The 15,884-nt window shown below is 46.0% G+C and overlaps 10 non-coding genes across 10 annotated transcripts; all 10 read right to left on the bottom strand.

Annotated features, from left to right (window-relative positions):
• Window positions 1-1,523: 1,523 nt before the first annotated feature.
• Window positions 1,524-1,595, bottom strand: TRNAC-GCA (transfer RNA cysteine (anticodon GCA)). Its single transcript has one exon. It is a non-coding gene; the product is annotated as a tRNA-Cys (tRNA).
• A 772-nt stretch (window positions 1,596-2,367) lies between these two features.
• TRNAC-GCA (transfer RNA cysteine (anticodon GCA)) lies at window positions 2,368-2,439 on the bottom strand. The gene has a single exon. It is a non-coding gene; the product is annotated as a tRNA-Cys (tRNA).
• A 2,043-nt stretch (window positions 2,440-4,482) lies between these two features.
• On the bottom strand, window positions 4,483-4,554 carry TRNAC-GCA (transfer RNA cysteine (anticodon GCA)). Its single transcript has one exon. It is a non-coding gene; the product is annotated as a tRNA-Cys (tRNA).
• Window positions 4,555-4,649: 95 nt separating this feature from the next.
• Window positions 4,650-4,721, bottom strand: TRNAC-GCA (transfer RNA cysteine (anticodon GCA)). Its single transcript has one exon. It is a non-coding gene; the product is annotated as a tRNA-Cys (tRNA).
• An 860-nt stretch (window positions 4,722-5,581) lies between these two features.
• TRNAC-GCA (transfer RNA cysteine (anticodon GCA)) lies at window positions 5,582-5,653 on the bottom strand. The gene has a single exon. It is a non-coding gene; the product is annotated as a tRNA-Cys (tRNA).
• Window positions 5,654-8,281: 2,628 nt separating this feature from the next.
• TRNAC-GCA (transfer RNA cysteine (anticodon GCA)) lies at window positions 8,282-8,353 on the bottom strand. Its single transcript has one exon. It is a non-coding gene; the product is annotated as a tRNA-Cys (tRNA).
• A 95-nt stretch (window positions 8,354-8,448) lies between these two features.
• Window positions 8,449-8,520, bottom strand: TRNAC-GCA (transfer RNA cysteine (anticodon GCA)). Its single transcript has one exon. It is a non-coding gene; the product is annotated as a tRNA-Cys (tRNA).
• Window positions 8,521-8,615: 95 nt separating this feature from the next.
• TRNAC-GCA (transfer RNA cysteine (anticodon GCA)) lies at window positions 8,616-8,687 on the bottom strand. The gene has a single exon. It is a non-coding gene; the product is annotated as a tRNA-Cys (tRNA).
• A 1,365-nt stretch (window positions 8,688-10,052) lies between these two features.
• Window positions 10,053-10,124, bottom strand: TRNAC-GCA (transfer RNA cysteine (anticodon GCA)). Its single transcript has one exon. It is a non-coding gene; the product is annotated as a tRNA-Cys (tRNA).
• Window positions 10,125-15,804: 5,680 nt separating this feature from the next.
• On the bottom strand, window positions 15,805-15,876 carry TRNAC-GCA (transfer RNA cysteine (anticodon GCA)). The gene has a single exon. It is a non-coding gene; the product is annotated as a tRNA-Cys (tRNA).
• Between the last annotated feature and the right edge of the window lie 8 nt (window positions 15,877-15,884).

Here is a 15,884-nt window from a genome sequence, read left to right as displayed (position 1 = left end):
GCCTCACCCTCTATACTGACCCGGGGCCTTTTTGGGGGGGTGGGAATATTGGAGGTTATAAACAAGGGAACGATGCAGTCGTGGTCTTTAGACAACAAAACGGCATTTGTCTGGAGGAGAAGGAGAAAACCACGGAGAGTCTTGAACAGCATGGATGCTTTCGCTATGTTTTCACGCATTTTGGGAGCGATAAACAATGTAGCACATTTTAGTGGGCACCGGGTTTGAACCAGGGACCTCTCGATCTGCAGTCTAATGCTCTAACACTGAGCTATACCCCCACAGATTACGCACTTTCCTACAGATTTTTAAAAAACTAGGTGTCTTGGCTACATTGTCCAAGAGATTGGGAGACAGACCATTACCTTGCCTTACATTTTCTCCTTCTGCTTCCTCTTCTTCACCTTCTTCTTGTTCTACTTCTCAAACAGTTTAGCCTCCAGAGTTGTTTTTTCCCTCGGACTCAACGAGTGATACCACCTCTAACTCCGGACCTGGAAGGTCAGAACTCGGATCAGGGGATAAAACTGGAGACGAGGAAGAGCACCTCGCCCAGGTGGCTTCACTTTCTGTGCTGTACCGGGGCCTTGTGGGGAATGGGAAGATTGGATGGCTGAGATGGAATTGATCTCCCCTTCTCTACACAGATGACGTTCCGTGGCTGAGTGGACCCCGTCTCAGCCCTCGTACCACTATTCAAATTTCGTGGTAGAGCCGAGAGTCTTACGCGGGACTCCAGGAGTGGCAGCTAATCACATTAACCACTACACCACAGAGGCTGACACGGAATAACTACTACCATCAGCAAGTTCTAGACAGTTCCTTTTCAACACCAATATTCCCTTCTCCCAGTGTTATCGATGATAGTTGGGTTCTTCCAATTCCTCATTCAAAAATCTTACTCTTTTCTACAGGACGCAATTGAATAGGAGTTGAGGTATGGCATTACCTTGCCTTACTTTTTGCTCTTCCTCTTCTTCTCCTTCTTCTTGTTCTACTTCTCAAACTGTTTAGCCTCCAGAGTTGTTTTTTCCCTAGGACTCAGCGAGTGATCCCACGTCTAACGAACGACGTGGAGTGTCAGAATACGGGTCAAGGGATAAACATGGAGAGTGGGACCAGTACCTCGCCCAATTGGCCTCACCCTCTCTGCTGAACCGGAGCCTTGTTGGGGGATGGGAAATTCGGAATTTATAGACAAGGACGAGGGAAGGATGCGGCCGTGTCCTAAAGTTAGATACACAAACAGCATTTGCCTGGAGGAGAAGTAGTAAACCACGGAATGTCATGAGCAGCACACATATCTTAGCTATGTTTTCACTCATTTCGAAAACGATAAGGAAAAAAGATAATGTTAGGGGGCACCAGGGTTTGAACCGGGGACGTCTCGATCTGCAGCCGAATGCTCTACCACAGAGCTATACCCCCACAGTGTTCGGTTCTTCCTACAGAAGTTACTAAACTAGATCTTTTGGCAGCATCCTTCCCTCATTTTGAAAGCGATAAGGAAAAAAGAAAATGTTAGGGGGCACCCGGGTTTGAACCGGGGACCTCTCGATCTGCAGTCGAATGCTCTACCACTGTGCTATACCCCCACAGTCCTCGCTTCTTCCTACAGAAGTTACTAAACTAGAATTTTTGGCAGCATTGTCCAATAGATTGAGAGATAAGCCATAATTTTGCCTTTCAACATATTCTTATCCTTCTCAAACGGACTGGCCTGCGGGGTTGGATTTTCCCTCGGACTCATCGAGTGATCCCGCCTCTAACGCTCGACCTGGAGTGTCAGACTTCGGGTCAGGGGATATAATTGGAGAACAGGACCAGTACCTCGGCCAATCGGTCTCACCCACTATACTGACCCGCGACCTTTTTGCAGGATGGGAAGATTGGAGGTTACAAACAAGGAAGGATGCAGCCGTGGTCTTCAATTAGATAACAAAACGGCAATTGTCTGGAGGAGAAGGAGAAATCCAAGGAAAGTCCTGAGCAGCATGCATATTTTGGTATGTTTTCACGCATTTTGGAAGCGATAACTAAGGAAGTAAATTTTATGGCTCACTGGGTTTGAACCAGTGACATCTCGATCTGTAGTCGATGCTCTACCACTGAGCTATAACCCCACTGAATTCGCCTCTCCCTACAGAAATTATTAAACTGGTTCCCTTGGCAAAATTTTCCCAATTGGTACGCGAGCTCTTTTGGGCCTCCGTCAGGCGTTGGCATGAACGTGGGCAAAACGTTCAATAATTATTTGTTTTGATGAAAGTGGCGGGCAGCATGCATACACGGAATGTCATGAGCAGCACACATATCTTAGCTATGTTTTCACTCATTTCGAAAGCGATAAGGAAAAAAGAAAATGTTAGGGGGCACCCGGGTTTGAACCGGGGACCTCTCGATCTGCAGTCGAATGCTCTACCACTGAGCTATACCCCCACAGTGTTGGCTTCTTCCTACAGAAGTTACTAAACTAGATCTTTTGGCAGCATCCTTCCCTCATTTTGAAAGCGATAAGGAAGAAACAAAATGTTAGGGGGCACCCGGGTTTGAACCGAATGCTCTACCACTGTGCGATAACCCCACTGAATTATCCTCTCCCTACAGAAATTTTTAAACTGGTTCCCTTGGCTACATTTCCCAGTTGGTACGCGAGGTCTTTTGGTCCTCCGTCAGGCGTTGGAATGAAAGTGGGCAAAACGTTCAATAATGATGTGTTTTGGTGAAGGTGGGTGGCAGCGTGCAAACTTTAGCTACCTTTTCACGCACTTTCACAGATATAGCCAAAGAAGAAGTAATATGGGGCACCCGAATTTGAACCGGGGACCTCTTGATCTGCAGTCGACTGTTGTACCACTGAGCTAAAACCCCACACTTTTAGCTCTTTCCTACAGATTTTATAGAGACTACGTGTCTTGGCTACATTGTCCAAGAGATTGAGAGACAAACCATTAACTTGCCTTACATCTTCTCTTTCTCGTTCTTCTTCTTCTCAAACAGTTTAGCCTCCAGAGTTGGCTTTTCCCTCGGACTCATCGAGTGATCCCACATCTAACGCCAGACCTGGAATGTCAGACTACGTGACAAGGGATAAACATGGAGAGGGGGACCAGTACCTCGAACAATCGGCCTCACCATCCATACTGACCCGGGGCCTTTTTGGGGGGTGGGTATATTGGAGGTTTTAAACAAGGGAAGGATGCAGCCGTGGTCTTTAGACAACAAAGAGGCATCTGTCTGGAGGAGAAGCAGAAAACCACGGAGGGTCTTGAGCAGCATGAATGCTTTCGCTATGTTTTCACGCATTTTGGGAGCGATATACAAAGTAGCACATTTTAGTGGGCACCGTGTTTGAACCAGGGACCTCTCGATCTGCAGTCTAATGCTCTAACACTGAGCTATACCCCCACAGATTACGCACTTTTCTACAGATTTTTAAAAAACTAGGTGTCTTGGCTACATTGTCCAAGAGATTGGGAGACAGACCATTACCTTGCCTTACATTTTCTCCTTCTGCTTCCTCTTCTTCACCTTCTTCTTGTTCTACTTCCCAAACTGTTTAGCCTCCAGAGTTGTTTTTTCCCTCGCACTCATCGAGTGATCCCACCTCTATCTCCGGACCTGGAAGGTCAGAACTCGGATCAGGGGATAAAACTGGAGACGAGGAAGAGCACCTCGCCCAATTGGCTTCACTTTCTGTGCTGTACCGGGGCCTTGTGGGGAATGGGAAGATTGGATGGCTGAGATGGAATTGATCTCCCCTTCTCTACACAGATGACGTTCCGTGGCTGAGTGGACCCCGTCTCAGCCCTCGTACCGCTATTCAAATTTCGTGGTAGAGCCGGGAGTCTTACGCGGGACTCCAGGAGTGGCAGCTAATCACACTAACCACTACACCACAGAGGCGGAAACGGAATAACTACTACCATCAGCAAGTTCTAGACAGTTCCTTTTCAACACCAATATTCCCTTCTCCCAGTGTTATTGATGATAGTTGGGTTCTTCCAATTCCTCATTCAAAAATCTTACTCTTTTCTACAGGACGCAATTGAATATTAGTAGAGGTATGGCATTACCTTGCCTTACTTTTTGCTCTTCCTCTTCTTCTCCTTCTTTTTGTTCTACTTCTCAAACTGTTTAGCCTCCAGAGTTGTTTTTTCCCTAGGACTCAGCGAGTGATCCCACATCTAACGCCCGACGTGGAGTGTCAGAATACGGGTCAAGGGATAAACATGGAGAGTGGGACCAGTACCTCGCCCAATTGTCCTCACCCTCTCTGCTGAACCGGAGCCTTGTTGGGGGATGGGAAATTCGGAATTTATAGACAAGGCGAGGGAAGGATGCGGCCGTGTCCTAAAGTTAGATACACAAACAGCATTTGTCTGGAGGAGAAGTAGTAAACCACGGAATGTCATGAGCAGCACACATATCTTAGCTATGTTTTCACTCATTTCGACAGCGATAAGGAAAAAAGATAATGTTAGGGGGCACCAGGGCTTGAACCGGGGACCTCTCGATCTGCAGTCGAATGCTCTACCACTGAGCTATACCCCCACAGTGTTCGGTTCTTCCTACAGAAGTTACTAAACTAGATCTCTTGGCAGCATCCTTCCCTCATTTTGAAAGCGATAAGGAAAAAAGAAAATGTTAGGGGGCAACCGGGTTTGAATCGGGGACCTCTCGATCTGCAGTCGAATGCTCTACCACTGAGCTATACCCCCACAGTCTTCGGTGCTTCCTACAGAAGATACTAAACTAGAATTTTTGCAGCACCTGTTTACCCTCCAGGTTCGGTTTTTCCCTCGGACTCAACGAGGGATCCCACCACTACCGCCTCAAGGGCAGTGTCCTGGAGCTTCAGATTCTTGGTCGGGGGATACAACTAGGGAGTAGGACCAGTACCTCGCCCAGGCGGCCTCACCTGCTATGCTGGGCCTTGTGGAGGGATGGAAAGATTGTAAGAGATAGGCATAGAAGAGGGAGGGAAGCGGCCGTGGCCTTACGTTAGGTACCATCCCGCCATTCGCCTGGAGGAGAAGTGGGAAACCACGGAAAACCACTTCCAGGATGGCTGAGGTGGGAATCGATCCCACCCCTACCCAGTTGACCTCCCGAGGCTGAGTGGACCCGGTTCAAGCCCTCGTACCACTTTTCAAATTTTGTGGCAGTGCCGGGAATCGAACCCTTGCCTCCGGGGGTGGCAGCTAATCACGCTAACCACTACAGCGCAGAGGCGAACGGAAGGGATAACTAAGGAAGTAAATTTTATGGCTCACTGGGTTTGAACCAGTGACATCTCGATCTGTAGTCGATGCTCTACCACTGAGCTATAACCCCACTGAATTCGCCTCTCCCTACAGAAATTATTAAACTGGTTCCCTTGGGAAAATTTTCCCAATTGGTACGGGAGCTCTTTTGGGCCTCCGTCAGGCGTTGGAATGAAAGTGGGCAAAACGTTCAATAATTATTTGTTTTGGTGAAGGTGGCGGGCAGTATGCATACACGGAATGTCATGAGCAGCACACATATCTTAGCTATGTTTTCACACATTTCGAAAGCGATAAGGAAAAAAGAAAATGTTAGGGGGCACCCGGGTTTGAACCGGGGACCTCTCGATCTGCAGTCGAATGCTCTACCACTGAGCTATACCCCCACAGTGTTCGCTCCTTCCTACAGAAGTTACTAAACTAGATCTTTTGGCAGCATCCTTCCCTCATTTTGAAAGCGATAAGGAAGAAAGAAAATGTTAGGGGGCACCCGGGTTTGAACCGAATGCTCTACCACTGAGCGATAACCCCACTGAATTATCCTCTACCACAGAAATTATTAAACTGGTTCCCTTGGCTACTTCTTCCCGGTTGGTACGCGAGGTCTTTTGGACCTCCGTCAGGCGTTGGAATGAAAGTGAGCAAAACGTTCAACAATTATGTGTTATGGTGAAGGTGGCGGGCAGCGTGCATACTTTAGCTACCTTTTCACGCACTTTCAAAGATATAACCAAAGAAAAAATATTAGGGGGCACCCGGGTTTTAACCAGGGACCACTCGTTCTGCAGTCTAATGCTCTAACACTGAGCTATACCCCCACAGATTACCCACTTTCCTACAGAATTTTTAAAAACTAGGTGTCTTGGCTACATTGTCCAAGAGACTGACAGACCATTACCTTGCCTTACATTTTCTCCTTCTGCTTCCTCTTCTTCTCCTTCTTCTTGTTCTACTTCTCAAACTGTTTAGCCTCCAGAGTTGTTTTTCCCTCGGACTCATCGAGTGATCCCACCTCTAACTCCGGACCTGGAGGGTCAGACCTCGGATCAGGGGATAAAACTGGAGACGAGGAAGAGCACCTCGCCCAGGTGGCTTCACTTTCTGTGCTGTACCGGGGCCTTGTGGGGAATGGGAATATTGGACGGCTGATATGGAATTGATCTCCCCTTCTATACACAGATGACGTTCTGTGGCTGAGTGGACCCCGTCTCAGCACTCGTACCACTATTAAAATTTCGTGGTAGAGCCGGGAGTCTTACCCGGGACTCCAGGAGTGGCAGCTAATCACACTAACCACTACACCACAGAGGCGGTCAGGGAATAACTACTATCATCAGCAAGTTCTAGACAGTTCCTTTTCAACACCAATATTCCCTTCTCCCAGTGTTATTGATGGTAGTTCGGTTCTTCCAATTCCTCATTCAAAAATCTTACTCTTTTCTACAGAACGCAATTGAATAGGAGTAGAGGTATGGCGTTACCTTGCCTTACTTTTTGCTCTTCTTCTGTCCCTTCTTCTTCTTAATCTATTTAGCCTCCAGTCATGCTTTTTCCCTAGGACTCAGCGAGTGATCCCACATCTAACGCCCGACGTGGAGTGTCAGAATACGGGTCAAGGGATAAACTTGGAGAGTGGGACCAGAACCTCGCCCAATTGGCCTCACCCTCTCTGCTGAACCGGAGCCTTGTTGGGGGATGGGAATATTGGAATTTACAGACAAGGACGAGGGAAGGATGCGGCCGTGTCCTAAAGTTAGATGCACAAAGAGCATTTGCCTGGAGGAGACCTAGTAAACCACGGAATGTCTTGAGTAGCACACATATCTTAGCTATGTTTTCAATAATTTTGAAAGCCATAAGGAAAAAAGAAAATGATATGGGCACCCTGGTTTGAACCGGGGACCTCACGATCTTCAGTCTAATGCTCTATCACTGAGCTATACCCCTACAGTTTTCGCACCTTCCTACAGATTGTATAAAAACCAGGTGTCTTGGGTACATTGTCCAAGAGATTGAGAGATACACCATTACCTTGCCTTACATTTTCTCCTTCTTCTTCCTCCTCTTCTCCTTCTTCCTCTTATTCTTCTTCTCAAACTGTTTAGCCTCCAGAGTTGTTTTTTCCGTCGGGCTCATCGAGTGATCCCACCTCTTACTCCGGACCTGGAGGGTTAGACTTCGGAACAGGGGATAAAACTGGAGACGAGAAAGGGCACCTCGCCCAGATGGCTTCACTTTCTGTGCTGTACCGGGGCCTTATGGGGAATGGGAAGATTGGATGGCTGAGATGGAATTGATCTCCCCTTCTCTACACAGATCACGTTCCGTGATGAGTGGACCCCGTCTCAGCCCTCGTAACACTTTTCAAATTTCGTGGGAGAGCCGGGAGTCTTATGCGGGCATCCAGGATTGGCAGCTAATCACACTAACCACTACACCACAGAGGCGGACACGGAATAACTACTACCATCCGCAAGTTCTAAACAGTTCTTTTTCAACACCAATATTCTCTTCTCCCACTGTTATTGATGATAGTTGGATTCTTCCAGTTCCTCATTCAAAAACCTTACTCCTTTCTACAGGACGCATTTGAATAGGAGTAGAGATATGGCGTTACCTTGCCTTACTTTTTGCTCCGCTTCTTCTGTCCCGTCTTCTTCTTAATCTATTTAGCCTCCAGTGATGCTTTTTCCCTAGGACTCCGCGAGTGATCCCACATCTAACGCCTGACCTGGAGTGTCAGAATACGGGTCAAGAGATAAACATGGAGAGTGGGACCAGTACACCGCAAAATTGCCTCACCCTCTATGCTGAACCGGAGCCTTGTTGGGGGATGGGAATATTGGAATATATAGACAAGGAAGAGGGAAGGATGCGGCCGTGTCCTAAAGTTAGATACACAAACGGTATTTGCCTGGAGGAGAAGTAGTAAACCACGGAATGTATTGAGCAGCACACATATCTTAGCTATGTCTTCACTCATTTTGAAAGCGATAAGGAAAAAAGGAAATGTTAGGGGGCACCCGGGTTTGAACCGGGGACCTCTCGATCTGCAGTTGAATGCTCTACCACTGAGCTATACCCCCACAGTGTTCGGTTCTTCCTACAGAAGTTACTAGACTAGATCTTTTGGCAGCATCCTTTCCTCATTTTGAAAGCGATAAGGAAAACAGAAAATGTTAGGGGGCACCCGGGTTTGAACCGGAGACCTCTCGATCTGCAGTCGAATGCTCTACCACTGAGCTATACCCCCACAGTGTTCGCTTCTTCCTACAGAAGTTACTAAACTAGATCTTTTGGCAGCATCCTTCCCTCATTTTGAAAGCGATAAGGAAAACAGAAAATGTTAGGGGGCACCCGGGTTTGAACCGGAGACCTCTCGATCTGCAGTTGAATGCTCTACCACTGAGCTATACCCACACAGTGTTCGGTTGTTCCTACAGAAGTTACTAAACGAGATCTTTTGGCAGCATCCTTTCCTCATTTTGAAAGCGAAAAGGGAAACAGAAAATGTTAGGGGGCACCCGGGTTTGAACCGGAGACCTCTCGATCTGTAGTCGATGCTCTACCACTGAGCTATAACCCCACTGAATTCGCCTCTCCCTACAGAAATTATTAAACTGGTTCCCTTGGCTACTTTTTCCCAATTGGTACGCGAGGTCTTTTGGACCTCCGTCAGGCGTTGGAATGAAAGTGGACAAAACGTTCAATAATGATGTGTTTTGGTGTAGATGGGGGGCAGCTTGCATACTTTAGCTACCTTTTCACGCACTTTCACAGATATAACCAAAGAAGAAGTGATAGGGGGCACCCGGGTTTGAACCGGGGACCTCTCGATCTGCAGTCGACTGTTGTACCACTGAGCTAAACCCCCACACCTTTAGCTCTTTCCTACAGATTTCATAGAGACTACGTGTCTTGGCTACATTGTCCAAGAGGTTGAGAGACAAACCATTAACTTGCCTTACATCTTCTCCTTCTCGTTCTTCTTCTTCTCAAACTGTTTAGCCTCCAGAGTTGGCTTTTCCCTCGGACTCATCGAGTGATCCCACATCTAACGCCCGACCTGGAATGTCAGACTACGTGTCAAGGGATAAACATGGAGAGGGGGACCAGTACCTGGACCATTCGGCCACACCCTCTATACTGACCCGGGTCCTTTTTTTTTGGGGGGGGGGGGAATATTGGAGGTTATAAGCAAGGGAACGATGCAGCCGTGGTCTTTAGACAACCAAACGGCATTTGTCTGGAGGAGAAGGAGAAAACCACGGAAAGACTTGAGCAGCATGAATGCTTTTGCTATGTTTTCACGCATTTTGGGAGCGATAAACAAAGTAGCACATTTTTTTTCTAGGGGGTTTACGTCGCACCGACACAGATAGGTCTTATGGCGACGATGGGACGGGAAAGGCCTAGGAGTTGGAAGGAAGCGGCCGTGGCCTTAATTAAGGTACAGCGCCAGCATTTGCCTGGTGTGAAAATGGAGTAGCACATTTTAGTGGGCACCGGGTTTGAACCGGGTACCTCTCGATCTGCAGTCGAATGATCTACCACTGAGCTGTACCCCCACTGATTTCGCCTCTCCGCACAGAAATTATTAATCTGGTTCCCTTGGCAACATTTTCCCAGTTGGTACGCGAGTTCTTTTGGACCTCCGTCAGGCGTTGGAATGAAAGTGGGCAAAACATTCAACAATTATGTGTTATGTTGGAGATGGCGGGCAGCGTGCATACTTTAGCTACATTTTCACGCACTTTCAAGGATATAACCAAAGTAAAAAATATTAGGGGGCACCCGGGTTTGAACCAGGGACCTTTCGATCTGCAGTCTAATGCTCTAACACTGAGCTATACCCCCACAGATTACGCTCTTTCCTACAGATGTTTTTAAAAAACTATGTGTCTTGGCTACATTGTCCAAGAGATTGGGAGACAGACCATTACCTTGCCTTACATTTTCTCCTTCTGCTTCCTCTTCTTCTCCTTCTTCTTGTTCTACTTCTCAAACTGTTTAGCCTCCAGAGTTGTTTTTTTCCCTCGGACTCATCGAGTGATCCCGCCTCTAACTCCGGACCTGGAGGGTCAGACCTCGGATCAGGGGATAAAACTGGAGACGAGGAAGAGCACCTCGCCCATTTGGCTTCACTTTCTGTGCTGTACCGGGGCCTTGTGGGGAATGGGAAGATTGGATGGCTGAGATGGAATTGATCTCCCCTCTCTACACAGATGACGTTCCGTGGCTGAGTGGACCCCGTCTCAGCCCTCGTACCACTATTCAAATTTCGTGGTAGAGCCGGGAGTCTTACGCGGGACTCCAGGAGTGGCAGCTAATCACACTAACCACTACACCACAGAGGCGGACACGGAATAACTACTACCTTCAGCAAATTCTAGACAGTTCCTTTTCAACACCAATATTCTCTTCTCCCAGTGTTATTGATGATAGTTGCGTTCTTCCAATTCCTCATTCAAAAATCTTACTCTATTCTACAGGACGCAATTGAATAGGAGTAGAGGTATGGCATTACCTTGCCTTACTTTTTGCTCTTCTTCTTCTGTCCCTTCTTCTTCTTAATCTATTTAGCATCGTCAGTCCACCTAAAGCCACCGGCGAGTGCAGACGTACGGAGTGGAGGGTCCCTGGAGTGGGAGAAGGTAGTGTAAGTGCGGAGTGTTGGAAGTCAGCGAGGTGCTTACAGGCAATGATTGGTGTAGAACAGTACAGGGCGAGCATAGGTGGTTGGGAGGGAAGAAAGAAGAAAGAAGAAAGAAGAAGTGAAGACAAGAGGATGTAGAATAGAACTGGATAAAATAGGATACTTTATGTTTTCTGCAGCGGTGATTTTGATATTGCTTTGGATCGGGGGAGTAGAACTCAACCCAGGTCCGACGTCCAGGGGAAATATGAGCTGGGAGGACATGGAAACAATCAGAAAAATCGTAAAAGAGGTGGTAGCAGAGCAGTGGCGGTGGGCTCTTAGGAGCACAGGAGCACGTGAACACCCAGTTTTAATACTACTTTACGCATTCGTGGATAATTTAAAACTTTCCTTTCTTTCGACCTGATTTCAACAATCGATCGAAAGCATTCGACTTATATCGAAGCTCCGTTACACCGACAGTTGTTCGTTTTGACTGACAGTGCAGCGGGCACACTGTGTAATGCGCTATTGTGCTGAAGACTATACGCATGCGCAAAGCAGATGACGTCATGGTTTATGCACTGATATTCCCATTAGCGAGGAGCACGGTAAGGTACGTGCTTTGCCGTCTTGAGCAATCCTCAAACCAGTGGCAGTATTACAGTTGACCACAAGGGTCCGCCACCTCCCCTATTACTGTTAGCCACAGCCCCGCAGGAGATACTATTGCATTACATTACCGGCAGATTTCGCTAGTAGTTCTGAATAGGCATTTTCTAGCTCGTGAACAGGTGTTCGCAATTGCGGGAAGAAGTTTGCTTTACCTTGTGACTCGAAAATCTTCTCAATTGAAATTTATTTGAGTGTTGTGTTTTGCTTCTCTGTTTGTATGGTTTGTAACCATGGTATTTGTGTAAGAGGAAATTAATTCAGTTCAGTTAATTTTAACCAGCGAAATATTAACCGTCCGCCTCTGTGGTGTAGGCTCTAGTGGTTAGTGTGATTAGCTGCTACTGCCGGAGGCCCGGTTCGATTCCCGGCTCTGCCACGAAATTTGAAGAGTGGTACGAGGGCTGGAACTGGGTCCACTCAGCTTCTGGAGGTCAACTGGGTAGAGGTGGGTTCGATTTCCACCTCAGCCATCCTCAAAGTGGTTTTCCACTTCTTCTCCAGGCAAATGCCTGGATGGTACCTAACTTAAGGCCACGGCCGCTTCCTTCCGTCTTCCTTGTCTATCCCTTCCAATTTTCCCATCGCCCACCAAGGCCCCTGTTCAGCATAGTAGGTGAGGCCGCCTGGGCTATGTACTGGTCATCCTCCCCATTTGTATCCCCCGACCTAATGTCTCACGCTCCAGAACACTGCCCTTGAATGCGGTAGAGGTGGGATCGCTCGCTGAATCCAAGGGAAAAACCAACCCTGGAGGGTAAGCAGATTAAGAAAGAAATATTAACCTATCAGGGTAACTTAGAAATTATAAGGCTTGGACCGGTCAGACCAGATTTGATTATTGAGAACCTTACAAAAACTGACAAACGCGGCTATAGGCGTAAGTTTAAGAGAGAAATGTACGAAACATGCAAGTGGCTCTGTGGATGGTGGTCTAGGAGTGCGCCTTTTTGTTTGCCCTGTTTATTGTTCAACAAAGAAAGAAGTGTATGGAATTTAGCTGGGTGCACAGACCTTGCTCATTTGAGTGCAAAAATAAATTAACATGAAAAGTTTCATGCACACAAAAACGCGAGTATTGAATTCCCTTTGCTAGTGTTGTCTGTAATTTCCAAGACGAGAAAAAATTAACATGTGATAGAGCAGAACCCTGATTAACCGAGATAATGTGGAGACTATTGCGGTCAATTCGGAAACAATTTTTAAAAAATCGACCGGTAAATGCGGCACACATTATTTCCATGCTTCTCGTCGTGCCTAGGTGAACTTCGTGCTATTTAAAAACCAAGAATAGTGCTCGCATACTTCAATATCCGCAGTGAACTAAAGTTATTATGTATTTTACTTTTGTTCTACACTAACAGATTAGTCTAGTATAAAATTTATCCTCGGTTACAGGGGTTCTACCATATTTTTTGTGAAAAAGGAACCGTACAAGGAACTTTTGGTGATTTATGTACCTATGTTACTTTTCTGCTGATTTGAGACATGAACAAAAATGTTGTGAACCCCCTAAAAATTTTGTCACGAGCCGCCACTGTAGCAGAGGCATGTCCCTTCGAACAAATTAAAAACATGATCAAGGAACAAACGAGGGAGTTTGAAAAAATGAAAGGGTGGTTTCAAGAAAAGGTAGAAGACACAGCTTCACAGGTGAGAAGAAATGGTACAGAAGTTTCAGCATTAAGAGAGGAGATAGGGAGATTGGAAGAGGAGATGTCGAAACTGAAAGCCGACGTAGTTGCTAACACCCGAAGTCGCAGAAACAAATGCTTATTTATATATGGAGTGCAAGAGGGGAAGAAGGAAGATAAGACGAGTATAATTTATAAAGTAGTGGACATAATTCAGGGTAAAATGAAAATAAATTTCAGTGAAGTGGACATTGATGATGTGACAAGAGTGGGAAGATTTAGAGGTAATAGGCCTATCAAAGTGCAATTATTTTCTTTACTGATGGCTGACACAGTGGTGCGTAATGCAGGAAACGTGCAAAGGGAAAAAATATGGATAAGGAGGGACATAGGAACTGAAGCGTGGAGGAATGAAAGAACCCTTAAAAAACACATGATACGAGCTAGGCAGCAGGGGTTGAATGCAGTCATCAGAGGACAGGAATTAGTGGTGACAGGCAACAACTGGAGGAGAATATGGTCGGTGAATAGACTGATGGATCTAGAACGGAGGATGAAACAAGATGAGGAGGCTAAGAGAAGTGTAGTGAATAATGGAGAAGACAAACGAGTGGAAGACAATAGGCAAGTGAAAGATAACGAGGGTAGAAGTGTAATTATCGGAAGTAGTACTGAAAAGTGTCAAGAAAGGCAGAGAGAGGTGCTAAGTGGAAGTATGAATAACGGCAAGGAAAGAGCAGTGGACGGACAGTGCAGGGGAGAGGCTGAAGAACAAATGGGTGAGGGGGGCAAGGAGAGGGTGCAACAAGAAGCTGAGAGAGCGGAGTGTAGTGGTGGAGTAAGGCAAGATCAGGGTAAGAAAGTAAGGTTAGAGTTAACCCGTGAGAGCTTCGAGCAGAATCAGAGTCGGAGCGGAGGGAGAAATAGAAACTATACAGACATGTGGAGAGCTATGAAAAGTAATGAGGGTATTGTGACAAGAAGCAAAAAACAATAATATAGCGAGTAAGTAAGTAATTAAGGGTGTGGAGGCTGAAATGTTGTGATGGAGAAGTGGTATATAAGTTATGATATGTTATATGGATGGTTTGATATTGAGATGGTTTATTTATTGCTGAAATATGGTGTTGGAAGTATTGGTTGTATTGCTGAAATGTGGTGTTGGAAGTATTGAATGCTTAGTATTTATGATTAGGTGATGTAAGTTATGATATGATATAGGGTTGAAAAGTGGTGTTGGAGAAGTGGTGGTATAAGATGGTGGATTGCAGATTGTTGATATTTGGAGTTGGAGGAGTGGTGGTAAATGTGGTGTTGGATAAGTGTTATATCGTTGGAATGTGGTGTGGGAGAAGTGGTGATATAAGTAGAGGTGGTAAATAATGTGGAGTTGGTGTTAAATGTGGTGTTGGAGAAGTGGTGGTATAAGATGGTGGATGGCAGATTGTTGATATTTGGAGTTGGAGGAGTAGTGGTAAATGTGGTGTTGGATAAGTGTTATATCGGGTATGTATTTGTGTCTGGTATGAGTATTTAATTTTTGGAGCTGGAAAGAGGTGAGTTTACTATCAATTTGTAAATTTTGGTTTGTTTGTATGGAGAGGAGGAAGAAATATGAGGTTGGAGAGGTGTTGGTATATGCGTGATTGGTATTTGTTATTCATTGCCGGAACTGTTGGGAGATGGAGATAAAATTTTATTATGGAGTGTTATGGCGGAATGAAATGAAAGGAAGCAATATTAACGCGGATTGGTAAAAGCTGTGGTATGGTGGATTGGAATGCAAGGATGGAATATGGCTGGTTTGGAATGCAATCTGGTAATGCTGCTGTTGTAGCTTATTCTGGAGTAGGTCAGGGAACAATAGAGGTGATGAAAATGCTGAAGCAAGAAGGTTGCGTACGTGTGAGTGATAACAAGCAGGAAGTTGTAACACCAGCAGTAGAATGTAAACATTGACCAGGCTGTTGTGAATTGATGTAGATGGAGTTGGTTCTGGTATAAAACCGGGGCGTTATTGTTCATTTCATTTTATGTTATTTTGTATATGGTGGAGAGGGGTGACTCAGGTTGGACTACGTTTATTAATCTTATTAGTTATTTATTATTATAATTGTGAACATGTATTCGGGGCTGAACGCCTGTTTTGTTCATTAATAAATACATACATATTTAGCATCGTCGCCATAAGACCTATCTGTGTCGGTGCGACGTAAAGCAACTAGCAAAAAAAAAAAAAAAATCTATTTAGCCTCCAGTGATGCTTTTTCCCTAGGACTCAGCGAGTGATCCCACATCTAACGCCCGACGTGGAGTGTCAGAATACGGGTCAAGAGATAAACATGCAGAGTGGGACCAGTACCCCGCCCAATTGGCCTCACCCTCTATGCTGAACCGGAGCCTTGTTGGGGGATGGGAAATTCGGAATTTATAGACAAGGACGAGGGAAGGATGCGGCCGTGTCCTAAAGGTAGATACACAAACAGCATTTGTCTGGAGGAGAAGTAGTAAACCACGGAATGTCATGAGCAGCACACATATCTTAGCTATGTTTTCACTCATTTCGACAGCGATAAGGAAAAAAGATAATGTTAGAGGGCACCAGGTTTTGAACCGGGGACCTCTCGATCTGCAGTCGAATGCTCTACCACTGAGCTATACCCCCGCAGTATT

This window comes from Anabrus simplex, chromosome 8 (genome assembly GCF_040414725.1).
Source record: "Anabrus simplex isolate iqAnaSimp1 chromosome 8, ASM4041472v1, whole genome shotgun sequence".
NCBI lineage: Eukaryota > Metazoa > Arthropoda > Insecta > Orthoptera > Tettigoniidae > Anabrus > Anabrus simplex.
The sequence above is the reverse complement of the archived record's forward strand: the minus strand, read 5'-3'. Positions and strand labels throughout refer to the sequence as shown.